Source organism: Opisthocomus hoazin, chromosome 11 (assembly GCF_030867145.1).
Source record: "Opisthocomus hoazin isolate bOpiHoa1 chromosome 11, bOpiHoa1.hap1, whole genome shotgun sequence".
Taxonomy (NCBI): domain Eukaryota; kingdom Metazoa; phylum Chordata; class Aves; order Opisthocomiformes; family Opisthocomidae; genus Opisthocomus; species Opisthocomus hoazin.
In genome coordinates this window covers 21871121-21890159 of record NC_134424.1, presented here as the reverse complement: position 1 = coordinate 21890159, position 19039 = coordinate 21871121, and the positions used below count along the sequence as shown (strand labels likewise).

Genomic DNA, 19039 nt, shown 5'->3' with positions numbered 1-19039 from the left:
CAGCCGATGACCTGAACAACGCCAACGCTGAAACGCGTGCTTCCCTGCGCTATCCGCTCTTCCTCACTCTTTTGTGACAAGCCTGTACCAAAGTAATTCCTATTTAATTATTTCACTTCTATTTTGTACCCCTCTGGAGAACACCAGTCTGCCCTCAGCTTTCATCTCCACAGCTGACTCCGACACACGCACCCGCCGGTAACCTTTCCGGTGCAGCAGCATTTTCAGCACATCGCAGGACTTGGACACGTCTCACCAGACCCGGTCCCAAAATCGGGCAATATAATTTCAAGCCTCAAGTGACCTTCATGCAAGGGACGCAGGAAATAGATTTCCAATTTAAAATAACCATGTTTGATCTCTCGCTCTAGTGTTGGAGACTATTCACAGGTAAGTCAACTCTTGAATTTAGATATTGTTTTCTCAAAATTTACACCCAGCCTGCTTTTCATATAGGCACATGATTTATGATTTATGATTTAACAAAGCAAAACGGATAGGCTACATAAAACTCATTCTTCTGGAGGAAGCATTTAGCTGACTTCTCCCCCCCAAATGGCATAACTGAATTACTCTCGGCTAAAATAATAAACACAATAACTTTCTGTGACACCGAGATCAAAGGTAGAAGAAAAAACCCCCGAGACTCTTCCGCCTAGTAAGGCAAGCAGGTTACAGGACGCATGAAGACTGCGGCATGAAGAGCGACAAAGTAACGCAGAAGCAGCCTGGGGCAGACGTCAGCCAGCCCGGCATCGCTGGTGACAAAAGCCCTGCCAGCAACCCTGCTCACGGCGCATCCACGGGAGACTCGGCCATCGAGCAGGGCTGTCACACGACGTTCCTCTGCGACAGCAAGGCAGGCGAGAAGAGCACAGCAGCCAGGCTCACCTCTTCGGTGCACAGAATCCTTGTTGTCTTTTTTGCGTTCTGAAGTGCAAAGCTACTTGTTTAACTTCAGCACTAGGTTTCAGACCTCATTTCTGCAGCAGGCAAGGTCCAGATATCAAAAGTCCAGCTTAAGTTGTTGCAGGCAGCTAATTTAGAAGAGGCGGGGAGAACAGGGTTTTCATTCATATATTTCATTACAACAAAACTCAGAATTCATTAACTCATAAAACCTTAGTTTGCCTTGTTTTTCTCTTTGGCAAAAAGATTCACTGAAGATGGAGGATAATGCCCCCTTCTCCCTAATTTATTCCTGATTTCTTACCACAAAAATATTAGCAGTGTTTTATAGCATGGGGCAGACAACGCGCCTGGAGAAAAAAATTAAGGTAAGCACCTGGCATAGACTAGACCACTCTGTAAGGAAGTATTCTTGATAGACAAGCATTTCTCACCCTACTTTTACCACCACGCTTCCCGTTGCAGCAAGGTGACAAGCTGAAGGGGCACTTCCCTGACTCCCAGCCTGAGTCCCGCATACCTCCGCCGCGTCGTCCTGCCGCGCAGCAGCCGTGTTTCAACTCGCCCTTCCCTCCCTCGCCCCCTTCACAGTTCAAACTGGCTCCTCATCCCATCTGCTCCTGGTCATTAACTCCGTTTAGCTCTGGTCTCCAGCTTCAGCCGGAGATTCTCGCACAACACAAGGATGCTCACCCAGGGACCATCCCCAAAGGGAACAGCCCATACCAACCCATCTCTGATCCCCACACACAGTGTCCTCCGGTATCCGCTGCCAGGCTACGGAGGGCGAAGCGCCGCACGCAGCTGCAGCCATCAGGGCGTTTTCACCACGGGTTGCCTAAGTTCGAGCCATCATTCTGCCTACCTGACGACCCCAGAGCCCTCGCCGATGCCAGATGCCTGCACCACGGCCTCTCCTCCGAGAAGCCGCACGCGCTGGACCCCGACGAAGGGCTGCAGGCAGAACCACCACTCAGCGTTCCCGAGACCTTCCTCTTAGACGAGCACAGAGCTTGCTGCTCTTTTTTTTTTATTTTTGCCTTGACAGGTAACAGGTCTTTCATTATGATGAAAGAGTCCCGATTTATAATTACGCTGATTATGCAAATCAAAGAGCATATTTCAAGCTAATAACACTCCTGGGACTTCACATCTGCACTGCTTTAACACAGGAATCGTAACACCGGAGCAATCCATTACTGTAAAAACCTAGAGAGATTTTATACCGGTTAGACACAAACAAATTATCCCAGCCAAAGCCACTTCAGCTTGCCCCTTTCAGATTACCTGCATCTGGGCGATTCACTGTCCTGGGGATTGTCTCCCGAGAACAAAGAGGAAGACAGCAGACCTGCGATTCCCAGAATTGTTTATATGCTGGGAGGGGGGGAGAGAGGAAAAAGAGGAAAAAGCATTACGCTGCCCACCTTCCCGTGATTTAAAAGCCTGCTTCACACAAAGGCGAGAAACAGCCAGACTCTGGTCCCTATAGGCACGATTCCAGCCTTCATTTAAAACTGTGTCCTCAAAAAGGCTTCAGGTGCTTCATTTCTCCTTTTACTAGACGCTTCCTAGATGTTTTTGCTAGAGCCAAAAGCACCACGTGAGACTCTCACACTGCTCAGTTGACGTGCTTCTGAGTCTTCTTAATGGCAGCCACCACAATGAGTAAACTCTCATTTAACCAATAAGGAGAGCAAAAATTATCCTTCGCTTACGTTTTAATGACAGTACAACGCATCTCCAACAGCGTCCCAACCAACAGCTTTTCTTTTTTAATCTTTAATTGTTTTATTAGTTTTAGTAAACATACAATTAGCCTGTGCTCATTTAAAAGCCTATTTAGAATCACAGAATGCTTTGGGTGGGAAGGGACCTTCAGAGGCCATCTAGCCCAACCCCCCTGCAGTGAGCAGGGATGGCTTCACCTGGCTCAGGGTGCTCAGAGCCCCAGTGAATGTTTACAGGGATGGGGATCTATTCTATCATATTTAGATACCACATAGAAGTAGCTAACACTGAGCTCAGCTTTTTTGCTGTGGAATTGAGCTTGGTAGGGGAGGACTAGTTTTTCTGTGCTGCCTCAACGTGCTGTCACTCCATACTACAGAAGTTAAGAAAATTCAACTTTACTGTTGAAAAACATCGTGAGGATTTTTACACTGATACACTAATTTGTTGGCAGAGCTGCACACTGCAAAATACAGAACAATTTCACAGCAGAGCATTTCCAGTAGCTCACAATCATCATTCAAAGAGAACCTACTTCAGCTCTTAGTGCTGCTTGGTAACTCCCTACTCGAAGTTTACTGCCCTTACAGCAAATGACCAAGCCACAGAGTCTTTGAGGCTGGAAGGGGCGTCTGGAGATTGCCCAGTCCAACCCCTCTGCTCAAAGCAGGGTCACGCAGAGCAGGTTGCTCAGGACCTGGCTTGACTGTCTCCAAGGATCGACAGACATGTAGCAGTACGACATCTGTAATATTTTTTTTCATTTCATACAAATGTAATGAAACAGCAATCTACATCGTTCTTTCCCAATAAAGAAGCACTTCATTGAGAAAAGGAGCCGGAAGCAAACAGTTTATTCCTCTCTGATGAGGTTGACCATGGGCAGGAACTGGAGAGGGGCGAGCCCTCTGCTGCCTACCAGCACACTGCTGGCCTCAGTGGGCCCCAACGGTAACCCCAGTTTAGAGAAGCCTTTAAAAGCCTGTACAGCACTGAGAGGCCAAAAGCAAAAGCGTCCTCAGTTCTTTCTGCGCAGCTCCCTCATGCCTGCACTTCCAACAAAGCAATCCCACCTGGCCACTGAAAGCCACCTCAGAGGTCCAGCCGGCAGAGGCACCGCTTCTTGGGGACTGTGGGCAGCCCACAACGATGACCAAAGGTCCATGCTGGTTTCTCAGCTAAGGAGAGAACACGGCCCTCACCACCACCTACGCAGCCTCCAGCTCCGCACGCTGCTTCCACCAGAGCCTCCCGCAGCAGATACAAGCCCGCCAGGTTGTCCGCAGGTGCTTCACACTGGGTGCTTCACACTGGGTGCTTCACACCGGGTGCTCCCAACGCCAAGCTCCAAGCCACCTCCAACCTGGAGGGGACACGCCAGCACCTCCTGCACTCTGCAGACGGAGGAGCTGGGAGCAAAGCACCGTTTCCCTCGCACCACCATCTCCTCAGCCCAGACCAACGCTGCTTCCCTCTGTGAGCCACAGTCTCTAAGGACCAAAGCGAGAGGAAGAAAAAGAACCTGAAAAGGTTAAAGGTGTTCCACGGACACAATGCAAGGACAAATAAATTGGAAGAGACTGAAAACCACTGAACCGGCTCCAGTATTTTGGATCCCCGGGCAGGCGCAGGATAGTATAAAGCGTCCTTTATATTTATTCCAGCCTGGCAAGCTCCAAAGAAAGGAACACCGGCTCAAAGGCCTGTAGCACGGACTACAGAAAACAGCTGTGGTAAAAGCAACTATGATGAGTTTTCCCAACAAAACTCCCGTTAATTTATTGTATCTGTAGCAACCATTTCATCTCTCCTATTATCTGTAATTGCACTTTCATCAAATCAGTAACTACAAGATGTGAAAACAAGGTTATTTTATAAGCACCTGGGTGATTACTCGGGACAACAGTTATAAATCACAAGCAATAAAATCCCTGCGACTGACTGCCAAATCTTCATTCTGAAGTAAAAACAAATCATACTTCATCTCAAAACTGCATTACAACTCTGCCAGTAATGATTTTAAAGACATTTTGAACAAATCTGAAGCTTAAGATGAACATGAACAGGTAACAGTTTCAGAATCAGGTCATTAACCTAAAATATGTATTCAAATTAATACCTTGAAAATAGTATACATTTTCTCGTGCTTAGGTGATAAGCTTTCAGTCCTGAAATAAACAAAGAGTTTGGTCTGTCATCACATGAAATGTACCTGGCAGCTAGCATTTTCAAATATAAACGTCTAGCCAAGAAGGAGAATGATAAACCACATTATTTGCATAGGACATATCTGAATATTTGTGTTTAAAATTATATTGCAAAAAGTAGTATTTACTGTACACCAGTCACCGTTCCCATAATTACTGGTTTTCATTAAATTTCTGCATCTTTATTCCATATTGTCCTTTTATTGATGGAAAATACTTAATGCATACAACGTATGCTTGCTGGCAAAGCTGCATTATTAAGGAGAAAAGATGACTGGAAATAATGGAGGGACTTGAAAAGTAATTATAGGAATTTAGAAGCTATTAATAAAAATGCAAAGCGTTTTCATTGCTAAAGAAAAACAGTAAAAAAAAGATCATTACAAGATTATTTCAGATAATGAATGACTCTTGCAATGAATTTGTAACTCCGAGCTCTTACAATCATGGACAGTGAAAGCATAATTCATTTATATCATCACAACTGCATCTGTTCCTTGGAACGGGTTATGGATAAACGATTTTTGAGTTGAGTTTTTTTCAGATCTATTATCGCATATTGGCTTCAGCCAGCCTTAACTGCTGCCAAAGCCACATCACAAGGAGATGAATGAGACACCTCTTACACCTAAAGCGAGGACCTGAGCTAGCACCAACCATTAAACAATAAAACAGTAATATCAGTACATCTCTAAATTCCATAATACTCTTTCTGCTTCCTTGGCACACACTGCTCAGCGTCAGCAAACACTCCAAAAGCCCTTCCAAAAACAAAAAAAAAGACAAAGCACAGGCATGCAAGCAGGGCAGTAACGTCTGATGACGCCCCGATGCTCGCTCCAGCCCCCCTTGCCCCACTTCACAAGTGGCCAACCCAACGCCCCTCGCCGGCGCGAACCCCCCCCGACCCACGGCATGAGAGCTGTGCTTTGGTGTACAATGGGCAACCCCCCCAAAACACGCCACGATCAGCACCAAAGTTAGTGCTCAGCAGGCGCCTTCAGCCACGTGATCCCTCTCATAGATAAACTGAGGCAAACTGGAAGCTGCTCAGAGCTCAGGGGTGACCCCCCCATATCCAAATCTGGCACTCACGCCCTCGCCGCGCCTGCCCACCTCCCCGTTCGGGAGTGACGGTTCCCTGCAGAGAAGCCCCGGCTGGGAGACCGCAGCGCGGGGATTTCGGGGGCGAAGCCGAGGCGCTGCCAGCGTACGCAGCCCAGCTCGCCCCGCTCCCCTCGGCCGTCGCGACGCTGTGCTGCCCGGGGTCCCTCCCGCCCCGGCCGAGGCACCCGCAGCGACCAGCCCGGATCTCCCGGCTCCCTCCGCTGAAGCTGGGCTCTCACAATGGAAAAACTCTGGTCGGGTTTTACTACGGACTGCGGCCGCGGAAAAATCAGAACTGTCAAGCAAAATAATTGCTTAGAGGTGGTTTTTAACTTAAAAGCTCATTTGCACTAATGATCAGGAAAAATCTCACATTTTGCTCGCTGCAAGATGCATGGTTGCTGGCAGGACCACCAGAACAAAACTAGAGACAAATGGGAAAAATTCCAGTTAATTTCTCCGATTTTCTGGTCACTGATCAGAGCGGATTTCTTCTTTCTCACCGTGTTGCACCTTCTCTGCCTGGATAGATACAGGAACGCAACTCGTAGAGCCTTCTGCTCCTCACCAGGCATCCAGGACAACCATCCTTTGACTGCAGGGACACCTCTTCCTCCCCACAGAGCAGCCCGTTTTGGAGTCTCAGACGCACAAAAAGGCAACGTGCCTTGCAAGAGCTTTATGTTAAGAGAAAGGAAAGAGGTACAGCTGAGGAATCCTACATGAACCTTCCACCTCCTGAACCCAGGAGATGCATTGATCAAAGCAAAGCGTGACTGGCTGAAGTGTAACAAACATGAAGTGTGTTAATGAGCGGTTCCGATTGCATTGACAAGTTTAATTTAGTGGAGACCCACTGCACGTTTTAGTGATCTCAAAATTGCGCACATGTCATTTAAAACCATTAAATACTACTGCAGTGCCAGAGCACAGTTTTCAAAAGAAGTGCCCCAACCAGAGGTGTTCCCCAAATATTTCAGTTCATGATCTCATCTGCTGTCGGAATTAGAATGGTTAGATTACAGTTACATCAAGTAACTCATTCTAGCCATGAAAGCTATACAAACTTCTTCATATCAGCTAGAATTCAATTTATCACCTATTCTAAGCTGTATTATAAGCCGGAGTTCCTCATTCTTCTATACAGTAAGATATATTTTATTTCAAAACATTTTCAGAATCACAAATGTAAAAGCTAGAGCCATAACAATCCCTTAGTTTCTCTGAACATAGAACTTCAATTGCAATTACATTTAACAGCATAAAATTCCAATCCACTCAGCAATCTGTTGGAAATACAGATGATAACATTAAATTGAAATTGCTGGGCTTTCGCATTAGGAAAAAAAAAAAATCATTTTTAAACATAAAAAAAAAAAAAAAATCACCTGGAAGACAGACTGCGGGATGCGTAACGACTGCATACGAAGTGGCAGAGGCTGCCAAAGCAAGTAGTTGTGGCGTTCAAAGAGGATCCAAACAAATCTGTCGAGATTCACCACCACCCGGGCACCAGGGACCGGGAACGGTGGGGCAGGAGTCTCTGCTCTCCCCGGGAAATACACCACGCTGCAAGCCCCTCATTACCATCATTATTAACGTCACGCCACAGATGCTCAGTCACATTTCACAGACAGATAAAAGCCCAGAAAGCCCTGCTCTTGGGACCCAAACCCTACCCGGGACAGACCAAATCCATAGGAGCAGCACTCGCAGAAGCCTTTGGGAGCCATCCCGACCAGACTACGCCCACCGTGCAACCCGTCCCTTGGCACCCGTGCAGCAGCCAGCACAGAGGACCCAGCCAGGATCCTTCTTCCCCCCTCGTCTGACTCACGGTGCCACACACAGCGCTTGGGCTGTGCTGGGGAGGGAAGCCCAGGTCCATCACTCGGCCATGTGTTCCTCCCAGGGACCTGGGGTCAGTGGGAACGGCAGGGAGAATCTGGAGTGAACAGGTCTAGACATTTATTCGAGCTTGAACCGCAGGTCATTTTTTCCCCCCATGTCTAATTTTTCCTTGTTTGATGCAGGAAGGAGCCCACAAAGCTGGGAACTCTCTGGAATAAGGAGATGATGCCCTGGAAACACTCAGACACTACGATGAGAGCCACCCTGTCAAACAGTGAATAACTGCAAGGTGTAACCGGCGATCAGACTGAGGAGAAGGCAGGTCAACAGGTGACCAAGAGAGGGGCATGAGTAGGGAAGCACCAGCAACACACTGAAATACTCTGCTCCTGTTTCACCTTCCTTGACGGCCTTTATTTTCCTCCGCAAGAGGTTATAGAAATCAGCATTTTAATTTGCCCGTGGGTGGCACTTTGCACCATTTCACAGAGATGCAGTCACCCCGGTGTGGTACCAGGTATCGTAATTTTTTCATTCAATTTTCATTATGTACAAATCCATATTCCACCCAACACTGCATCACAAGACAGTTATCAGCAACCAGTGCTGCACAAGTTGGCAATGGGAAGAAATGCCTGTAAACCTTTCAGCCCAAGAAAAGCAACCGCCTGCCTTCGCCCTCCGACGCCGGCTCCAGGCGGAACTCGGGTGAACTCGGCACCCCTCGTTACTGCAGCTCAGCAAATTACTGCCTCCTCAGAAGGCCTGCCGTCACCGCCTGTGTGATCACAGGGAAAAAGAAACCTCAGACTGACACATTTTGTCTCAAAATTGGGGCAGGCTAAGAGCTGACACGTTAACCACTCAGGATCTGAGCTGATAGATGGTACCTTACTGTTCTGCCATGATTTGATTGCAAACCGTTGCATTCCCGGATTCTGAAAAGGTTGAAATTCTTATTTTGGTTTAGCGCTTTCCTTAATTTAGGACAAATGAAAAAGAACAGGGAAAAAAAAACCAAACCTCACATAACACAACCCCCCCAAACCCACAAACTTCAATAGGAGCGTATCAAAGGCCAGTACTGGTCCCGTAACTGCTGCAATTCACATTTTCCGGCTGCCTGAGAAGAGATCCAAGGTCTTACAGCACAAAAGGATTCTGTACCTTGCACTGCAGAAGCTGCATTTAATCCTCTTTTCTCACTTGACTCCGAGGTTAAAATTGGGAGGGAGGGATGGAAATCACTCCTGGAGATTTTTCAAATGCTCTAATTTCCAATAAAAACGAGAATTTCTTTTAAGAACTTGACAGAGCGAAGCCTCATGAAGCAAAAATCGAACTGCCATAAGCAGCACTCATCCACAATCAAAGAGAATCAACGCTTCGCTATTTCTAAATCCACTTTACTGTGTAGGTACTCGGACAAGGGAGCAGATCAGATAGTGCAAGACAACATGGGCAGCAAGGCGGCTTGGCAGACAGGCATCCCACAATAATCCGGGCCCTAATCTTCGGCTATCGCACCGTAAAGGGTAATGGTGAAATAGGTTTCAAGATGCTGCACGTGTCGCACGACCATTCACACGCATTTCTTGGATGAGTAAACTTTCGAAGTTGTCGTTACGGTAGAAAACGCGCCTTCACTCGGCACGCAGCAGCACAGCGTGGCATTTCTCAGGTCAAACCCCCACTTTGTACGCGCACTCACCTCCTCTCTCACCATCAGAACAAATCCCCGTGCGGGGCTCACTGCCGTTGTTAACCCCAGCTTAAACACTGTGTGTGCACACAGGCCTACAGCCAGCCATCCCCCCAGTCCGACACGAATCGACTCCCAAACTTGTTCCACCACGCAGCTCACTTCAGCACAGGTCTGAGCACCTCGCCAGCCCTTCCCGTACAGCACAAAACCACGAACACAAACACTGACATCAGTGACCCTTCTGAGGACTGCAGGATTCAGGCCAAGTTTTAATTAGCGTGGGTTTGTTTGTTTATTTTTACAGAAGCACATGACAGTTTTTTCTTTTGTATTTTAATAGCAAGGAAGAAACAGGCTAGTATTCATATTCGCTATGGGTAATTATCTCCAAAAGCCATGCTCCTCTTTCTGCACCATGCTTTCAAAGGCAGACAAATTGCAGCAGATAGGATCAGCGCCATTCACAATGCCATATTCTGCAGAAGCTATTTATTCTTCGCTTTGTCCTTAACAATGCTTTAAGCCAATTGCTGATTTGTCTGGATAATTAACATCCAAAATCCAATTCTTCACAGATGAACTGGAGCGAGTTTGAGCACCAGAGAATGCAGCCATTCATCAGCAGACACCAGTCCTCACCGGGTGGACAACGGCTTAAATTCCACCACACAGTGAAGACAATGTCATTACCAAGCTTGAAAGGCACGTAACCTATACCACCAAAGAAAGTATTCATAGTGGTATGATCGGTGAAGGATAAACAAGCAAGCAATATTTTATCATTGCATGAAACAACAGTACTGATTTGCAAAACCCAGTTGCCCACATCACGCATAGCTGTGCTCAGAAAGAGTAAGTACTCGGGTGGAAAACTCATTATGAAGGGCACTAGATTGCCCAGGGCTTAATGAAACTGTATGAAATCTGGTATCCTTAGGTTGCTATCATTAGTCCACTCACTCATATCAGTCTAATTCGCATTATTATTACAACTAAACCCATGGCAAAGGTATTTTTAACTCATCTCTCCAAAAGACACATCTGAATTCTTCCTACGCTTTCACTTCCCTTGTCAAAATTTTAACCCATAAGCTCGGCAGACGTGCCAGCACGGAACCCGCTTCGGGCTAACGCAGTCTTGCTGTTCGCAGCCGGTAGCCCTGCAATAACTACCAGCTAGACCTGCTGGTGGAAAAACATTTCAACTACTGCAGGTCCTGTCCGAGACTCCTTTTGTTGGTGGCAAACCTCCTCCACATTAAAGAGAACCGATGGTCACACCTGCCGCATTTCACATACTGAATACGCTTCTATTTCTTCTCCTAATTATAATTTGCAGTATCACTGGGAGCTACTTTACTTGTAGCAATGGATCTGTCCACATCCATCAGAGGAATGATTCTCTCACCCTGTCTTCTTTTTGCCTCACCGCTGAATACCACGTTGATAGGTCGGTGAGATGTTCAGCTTGTGTTCTTGGTCCTCGCTTCCCCTTTCTCCGCTTTCCTCAGCTGAGCTCCCAACACCCCACACGGGCACACACCACAGGTTATGGGAACGGGGGTAGGAGGGCAGCTGCCATTGCTTTCAGCAGGACAACTCTTCATTTGCACAGCACAACTATCTTTTTGTCCATGGAACAGTGGGTTTTGATCCATACATACGATATAAATTATGCAAGGATGAAAACCTTACCCACTTTAAACGTAGGCTCTCAATCGGTTATTCTGAAGAATTCCTTAAAACCATCATGGAGACAACACGATCTAGCAAAAAATATTTTTAAATGAAGCTGAAGTCAACGAAGAGAGCACATACCAGTTTTCCTCTGTTCACTCCATTCATTAACTGAGCCAATACATAAACCAAATGTTGGACACCACTATTTCAAGCAGAAAATCTGTCTGTAGAAAGTTCCCAATATGCATAGCTTCATTTTCTTCAATGCTTTTCTTCTGATCTTTTTAAATATATATGTATTTTTTTTTTAAGGTCAAGACAACTTTCTCCCAATCACTTACCTGCTAGCACTCCTCCCAAACCACCCAGTGTCCCACATTGCTGCCCGACCCCACAGCGTTCATCCCTTCTCTCTGCGCATGCGTCAAACTGGCAGCAAATGTGTAGCCTCAAAAACTTGCATGTTCCCCCTGGATTTAATTAAGTAGCTTAGAAATAAGCCCATTTCACGTTCATTTAATAAACAGATCCACATACTATTTGAGAGCGCTCTTTAGTTGGTTTCCAAGTACATAAGGATGAAGAAAAAAACCCAGGATTTTCCCTGCTTTGAAATATTCTCTTAGTCTTCTCTCACCCTGCCTCAGCACAAAAACGAACATTCATCCAAACCGCTGTACTTCGGGCACTCGACATGCGACAAGTGCAGGAATAAATGAGGATTATCATTTGCTGTTAACTGAACGCTTCAGGGCACCAGACTGTCAGATTCTACTTTTTGAAAAATAATAGAAAAAAGTTAATGAAACGTTGCCGTCAGAATACCCTGCTCAGAACAGGCAGAAGAGACTGCTGCTTAGAAAATGCACATGGCAGAAATGGCTTCTTTTCCTGTAAAAGACAGACCAATCTTTCAAATCAAGGCCACAGATATTCTCTGAAAGCTCTTTGTTTCAAGAGCACTAGATACAGCTACATTTGAATTTTGTGAACATTTCGACTTCTCAATTGCAAAGATGCCGCCGTTTAATCTTGGCAGCAATGCCCCGGCCTTGATCTACCCATGCTAAAAATCACTGCCAAACAAAATTACTGGGAAAGTAGGAAGACTTGACAGTTCCATTGTACGCAGCAAAGTATATGCTACCTGTTTTGACCTTAAAGTTTAAAAAAAGCATGTAATTCCACTTCCCTGGAAATATAAGAAACCAGGAGAAAATACAATATTAATGAGAATGTTCGCCTGTCTTTCCCTGACATTTTAAAGTTACTTTCCTAATTATGAGTGCAGGGGGTGTGGGGGCTACCCAGGGTTTATACCTATATTAAAGCTGCTTTTCATTTCCTATCAACATTGAAGATCATAGCGTAGTTTGAGCAATTCCCAACAGTGCCAAGCACAAAAACCCAATTCCTTCCAAAATACAGATAATCCCCTCCTGCAGCAGACAAGAAACAAACCAGAAACACCCGGTCCATTGATAAAACAAACTCATTCCCAGAGTTCTTGTCACTGAACGACAATTCACAAACTCTAGCACCATGACCAAAGGCATGACATAAACCGATCTACAGAACTGAACCTCGCCCTTTCCAAACAGGGTCACTTTCCTGCGACAGCAGGGAGAGTTTCAGCGTCCCTTACTCATCCCCACCCTACTTCTCCCATGTAGGTACAGACACTAACCATAAAAGAAAAGAAGTCCTATTAACGTGGCATTTTCAGCAAGCTTTATTCAGTGGATTCCTCTACAAACCACTGACACCCAAGCCCTTCTCACCACACTATTAAAAACCCTGTGCTAATCCAAGTTCTCTTCTCTCCCAGCCGTATCGGGGTGGCTGTGCTCGGACGAACGTCTCCCGGAGAAGAACTGCTTCGCACTGGCAGAGCTGGAGGTAAGCAGGGTCAGACCGAGCTTCTAGCGTGCGTCTGGCCCAGAGCAGGGAGACGACACCACAGGCCAGACCTGACTCCTGCAGACCTTACCCAGCATGTGAAATTCAAAGTTTTTCAAGCCTGAACGTGGACACGGCCAGGCGCGTGAGTAATCCCGTGGCTCCTGGGGAGACTGCTCGCAGGACTACAGTCACAACGCGCACCCACAGCTTCCAAAGCCGGGACCACCCATCTGGTGAAGAAGCGGTTTCTGGGTCAGAGCCCTACAGAAAGTCAGTAAGACACTGAATTTTGTAAACATTGCCTCAGAAAAGATAGCAAATTACCTGCTGTTAATCTTCAAAACATCTACTAATGTTAGGAAGCCAGCTCTGACGGGGGCTGTAGGACACGATGGAAGAGACAAGTAATGGTTCTCGAAAGCCCATTGAGAGCCCCATTGCACCCCTCACCTCTGGCAAAGCAACAGAAACGCAACTAAGAACGCAGACGCAACAGAAAGTACAATTAGAAACTCCGAATCCAGTGTCAGTGCCAGACAGAAGCGATTCTCCAGCCTACTACCAACACGAAAGCCACCAGCTGTCAGCAATGTTCAGTCTCCCTCCAGCCTCCCTCCTCCATGACCTAAATACTCACTCATTAGTACTTCTGCACATTTAACTCTTGAAGGGCCCAGCCCTGAAGCCACCCAGGCTGCCCAGGGGGAACGCGAGAGCACTGGGCAGCGCCTTGGGAAGGGGAACTCCGCACCTCGCAGGATTAGCCCGGGAGCTCTGTTCGCCCTCTGCGTGTCCTATCTATTTCCATGCCAGGACTTCAACTCCATGCCAGCTGCCACTCATTCTGCTTCTCATGGCAACGTTTCCAAAAAAGGACATTTTAACAAACCAGACCAAACGTCCAACAGCAGCAACAAATGGCAAATCCTGTGCTAACGGACAGGATGCCACACAGGCACGAGCTACAGACGGTGGGACCAACGGCGCAGTTTTAACCTCCTCCAGCTGAAGGAGTCCTCCTGCCCTGCTCCCCCAACCACAGACACTGTATTGTTCTCAGTCAGAAGGTTTTTGCCAAGTCAACAAACTGACCCAACCCTGAATTGATTCAGCTCATCCCATGGATGGGGCAGTGGTGTGAAAGCAGGCTGAGGTTTGGGTGGAACCCAGCGAGACCACAGCCAGCAGAAAGTGGAGCTGGGCTCCAAGACGTCTCCTGCCGTGGTACAACAGATAAGGCAGCTATTCTGACAGGTCCTGCGCTCTGCAGAGCCCTGGGAATCATGTGGTTTAAAGCAATTCAACTGCCCACTAAGCAGAATCACTGCATCTCAATTATTTTTGCCTAATACCATGGGAAAAAACATAGAAACCTCTTGTTCTGCAACAAAATACTTTCCCTGGGAATCAGCAGTATCAAAAGAACTGCCCAAAACCTGATACTTTTCCTTCTTCTTAAAAACAAAGTCACCTTTAGATGTAAAATTAAACACAATTTCATCTTCCCACCTTCTCAGACCATGGCATTTTGGATAATCCCTCAATAAATGTAGCCCAGGTTAAAACCAGCTTGTCTTTGATAACCAAAGAGGTTGAGACCTCGAGCTTTTGCAGCGAAGCGTTTTCTCCAGACCTCTATCATTTTTGTGGCAAGTACGTTTTAATGCCACATCTGCATTTATAGGGGAAATGAAACTTGAGCTGATCCCATGCTTAAGTGAAAATGCTCAATTTTGGTTTCCTGTTAGAACTTGCAAATGCAGAAACTTTGGGTTTTTGGGTGAAGGCAAAGAACAATAGCTCTATAAAAACAGGATTTGATTTTAACAATGAATTGTGAATTTATCCTCTGTGGTGAATTCTTCACGTTTTTGGAGAGATGGGGGAAGGGAGCTGTAAGTTGGAAACAATTTCCGGACCTTGGATGCAGTTTGTCATGGCAGCCCATACGCCAACACTCTCCACGTATGGGAAAGACCAAGAAGAGGGATTAAACTGCAAGCTAGCACCAGTCTCTGATGCACAGCAAAACTGTGTTGTTCCTAATGAAATACTGCAAATGCATATGATCTGATTCCGTAAGACTGAAACCAAGTCCTTCCTTTCCCCACTTACAAATGGACAAAATTAATAGGAAAAAAAAAATACACACACCCTGATTTGAGGTGAGTGTCAGTGGGCCCTTAAAGCACTACTGCTAACATCAGATGGAGTAGAAAGCATAATTTCAACCTCCAGGACCCTTAAGCACCAAGAACGCTGTAAGGCCATCTTCCTTGCCAATCCATCCTACCCCCACTGGACCTTCACACATCTACAGGGATTCTTTTGGTTTGGATTTCCCTACAGCACCAAGCTCGGCTCAAACCCTGGGAATAAGAGGGGTTTGGTTTTGTTGTTTGTGGTTGTTGGTTGGGTTGGTTTACTGTTTCTTGGGCGGGGGTGGTGGTGGTTTGTTTTTTAACTACTCCTGAATTCATGACTTTCAAGTTCTTTCCTCTTGCATTTATGGTACGTTTCCTAATTTTAAGGATCTTGAAAGCAAGGTATGTAACCACAAAAATCTGTCTAACCTAACTCCACCAGACTGTTGCTCCTACCTGTTGTTCTCATCACTGATTTATGTCGCTGTTTTGAGCCTCTGGCTCAAACGAAATCTTTTCTCAGATACTCAGAGATGAATTTCCAAAGGATGGGATTTTCTGCACAGTTGCTATAATGGTAATGATAGCATCAGGTAACATGAAGAAGAAGGGGAAATAGGCCGTGTCACGTAGACATCTGGTTGTTCAAAGGACACAATCCTACCCAGCTCCAGAAAATCCCTGTTAAACATTACCTGGAACTTCAGCTCCAGCATTAGACTGGACACTTTTCCAAATTAAAAAATGTGATTGTATCATGTGGCAGGAAGTAAAACATCAGGTTGATGGGAGCGGAGAGGAAAATGCCCGGTTCTTCACTTTCTGAGGTCAAGCATGCAGGGTAATAAGACAAACGTCACTGTCATGTTGTATTTGCTTTTCAGCTGCCTCAATACCGAAAGACGCTCACAACTCTGCCACAAGGGCAAGTAAATCTGTATCTTCTCAGAAGATGCCACAGATACTACTCCTCCAGGTTTACACAGGCACAAGTGACAGCTGCAGTGATTTTTACTTCCATTTAACCAAATTAGAGTGGGTTTTATTTCCATGAGGAAGTATGATGACAACTTCGAGGTATATAACTACCCTCCTCTGTTGACACTGAAAGGTCACCTCCACAGAACATTTACTACTGCCCGTTATTCCACTAAAATCACTACAAATTACACAGGTTGCTGCTACAAGTATGAAACAAACACCTTCCCTCCCACCCTACAAGCCCTTCCGAGACGAGGCTGAAGATAGCGCTAGGGAGAGATTTCCAGGTACGATGTCTGCTCCCCAAAGTAACTACTCACCTAAAAGATTCCCGAGTTGGGTCGCTCCAGAACATTAATGACAAAGTAAGCACCCATCTAACTCCACGCAGGTGCCCGCCGCGGTGGGAGCGGAGGCCAGAAGCCAGATGCTCTTCCATCACTGCTCCCCAACGAAGCCTCTCCACCACCATGCTGCAGCCACAGCCTTCCTCGCACGCTCCCCCTCTCCAACCCAGTGAGCCTCTCGTTGCCCTCGGAACAGGGCCAGCGCTTCACAAGAGCTGTGCCGTCTAACCCTTGGCAGGCTGGAAAAATCTGCAAGGGGTGAAATTTGAGTGTCTCAGAGCGAGGGGGGAACGGAACAGAAATCTTGATCCACCCCAGGCAGCGCACCTTTAGTAAGTCTCAACGAGTGGGAAGGAATGGCCAGCACCACACCTCACAACACCCTCCACCCTCTTCCTACCCGGGAGGTGCACCCAGCACCCCTTCGCAAAGCAGGGCGGAATCCGTTTCTTGACCACGATCAGACTTTTTTCTTCCCATCCCTGAGCTTGCCCCAAACTCCAGCCGTGCCCGAACAACGATGCTCTTACAGCTTAGCTCGTACGCAACTTCCCGACGTCCCCAGGCTCCACCTCCCACACGGCAATGGCACGAGAAGGGAGGAAGCCCCAGGACCACGCAAGAGCTCAGCAGAAGTTTTCATGGCCCCAACAGCAGACTCGCAGGAAAGTCAGACCCTTGGTTCCTGCTGGAGGTGCGCACGTCCTTGGTCGGATCCCACAGCAAATTATATACACTGGACTGTGCTTAATCAGAGGAAACCCTGCAGACATGATCTACTGTAAGAGCCGAGTATCATTAAAAGTCCCATACCGACAGGAGCTGTACGATACTCCCTCAAACATCTCAGAGTATGCATAAATAACAAATATTTAGAAAACAACAGAACAGAAAAGAGGTGAAGGGAAAATCTGATCCAGGCCCCCCTGTTGTCATGGTGACTTCACAGCCATTACGCACTTCAGACACATGTAGAAGAAAGCTACATTTTTACCCCTCCCCGATGAAATAATGCAAGGAAGGAAAAACAAAAATCCTGCTGGATTGTGACAAGGCAATCAAATGGCAATCCAATCCTTTGATAGGGCAGCACCCCTGAAATATTTTAATCAACACTGCTGCTGCACTGTGCTTCACGTACTTGGACAACACGGAAACGGACATCAGCAGAACATTAAAAATAATAATCTGTCCAATCCATTTACCATACAACATAAGGACACTGAAACGTTTCGGACCACACTTGTATCAGGATCCTGCTTTCAGAAAATGTAAAAAATAATTACTTACAGCTTCAATCCATTCCTCCCCGTTTGCAGATACTGTTTGCAAGCAATTGGTTTTCTTTTACCAAGTACTACGAGTTCCACACGCTACTCTCATCACACAGAGCAACCAGATAGCCTTAAATCTGCTCAAATATAATAAAATCCTCTCAACATCCACACGCAAACGCTGCATAAAGACGGATTTCAGAAGGCATGCACTGTAGAAATCATACAATCAATCCAGCTCATTACGGCAGGAAACACAGCAAACGCTTTACTACCAGCTTCCAAATTGCTCACACCGAGCACGCACTGCCCAACGCCGCGAAACAGCCCCACTCCTACACCAATCCAAGGCAAATGCATTACATAGCCACAGAGCAGGCATCTGTTAAGACACCATTTTCTGAACGATACCTGAAAAGGCATTAAAGACTCCATCAGAAAGCGAGATTTGCACCAGACCACAGCATGCAAGCTTACCAGCGGCTCGCCAGCACAGCCTGGCCAGCCATCTGCCCCTCGCCCCCCGGACACCACCGCGCTCGCTTCGCAGGAGGATAATTCGGATAACCCCCCACCCTCCAAGTTAATCAATTAATGAAGCAAGACTGGTTTTTCCTTACTAAGCAATGTACGGACACTAGGTCACTTGAAGGTTGCCCGTCCTTCTCCTGCCGTAGGGCCTCCCAAATAACAACTGCCCATCCAAATTCAGCGGTTTTTTTTCCTCTCTCTTACGTTCATTCAAAGCTGCAGGAATACACTCAGCCCCTGACAATGCCAGCTTGCATGATGAAAGAGCAAAAGTAGTTTTGAGGCTGCAGAATGCCTTCCCCGGGTTACCATGGAAATAAATGTGGGAAGGGGAGGGGGCTTCGCCGATGGCAACGCTGCTGCTCAGTGGAGATGCTTTAAAGCCCGGCTGCACGGGACTGTACACCAGGAGAAGAAAACGTCTTTTACTACCACCACCATTATTTTACCTGCACTTGCTCTCATCTTCACGAAATTTCATACAGCCGAAAAGCATGAAACTTCTCTGAGACGCAGGGGGGATGCTGTCTGAAACGAGTGCAGTGTAAGAGCCCTCCAGAGAGGAGCCGGAGAACTGGAACTTAATTTACATCTTGGAACTTGCACAGATGGGAATTAATTCTCAATTGCAATTAAAAACTGGTTGACAAGGATGAACCTGTTGCAGAGC

General features: G+C 46.7%; 1 protein-coding gene across 2 annotated transcripts in view; it reads right to left on the bottom strand.

Annotated features, from left to right (window-relative positions):
• FGD3 (FYVE, RhoGEF and PH domain containing 3) overlaps positions 1 to 19039 on the bottom strand; it is a 113714-nt gene that overhangs the window by 64967 nt on the left and 29708 nt on the right. Inside the window, exon 1 of one of the 2 annotated variants that reach the window (XM_075432649.1) lies at positions 17855 to 17969. The exons of the other annotated variant lie outside the window; for it this stretch is intronic. The gene's annotated coding sequence lies outside the window, so the exon portion shown is untranslated. Of the gene's footprint in view, positions 1 to 17854; positions 17970 to 19039 lie in introns of those variants that run through there. 2 annotated transcript variants of the gene reach the window in all.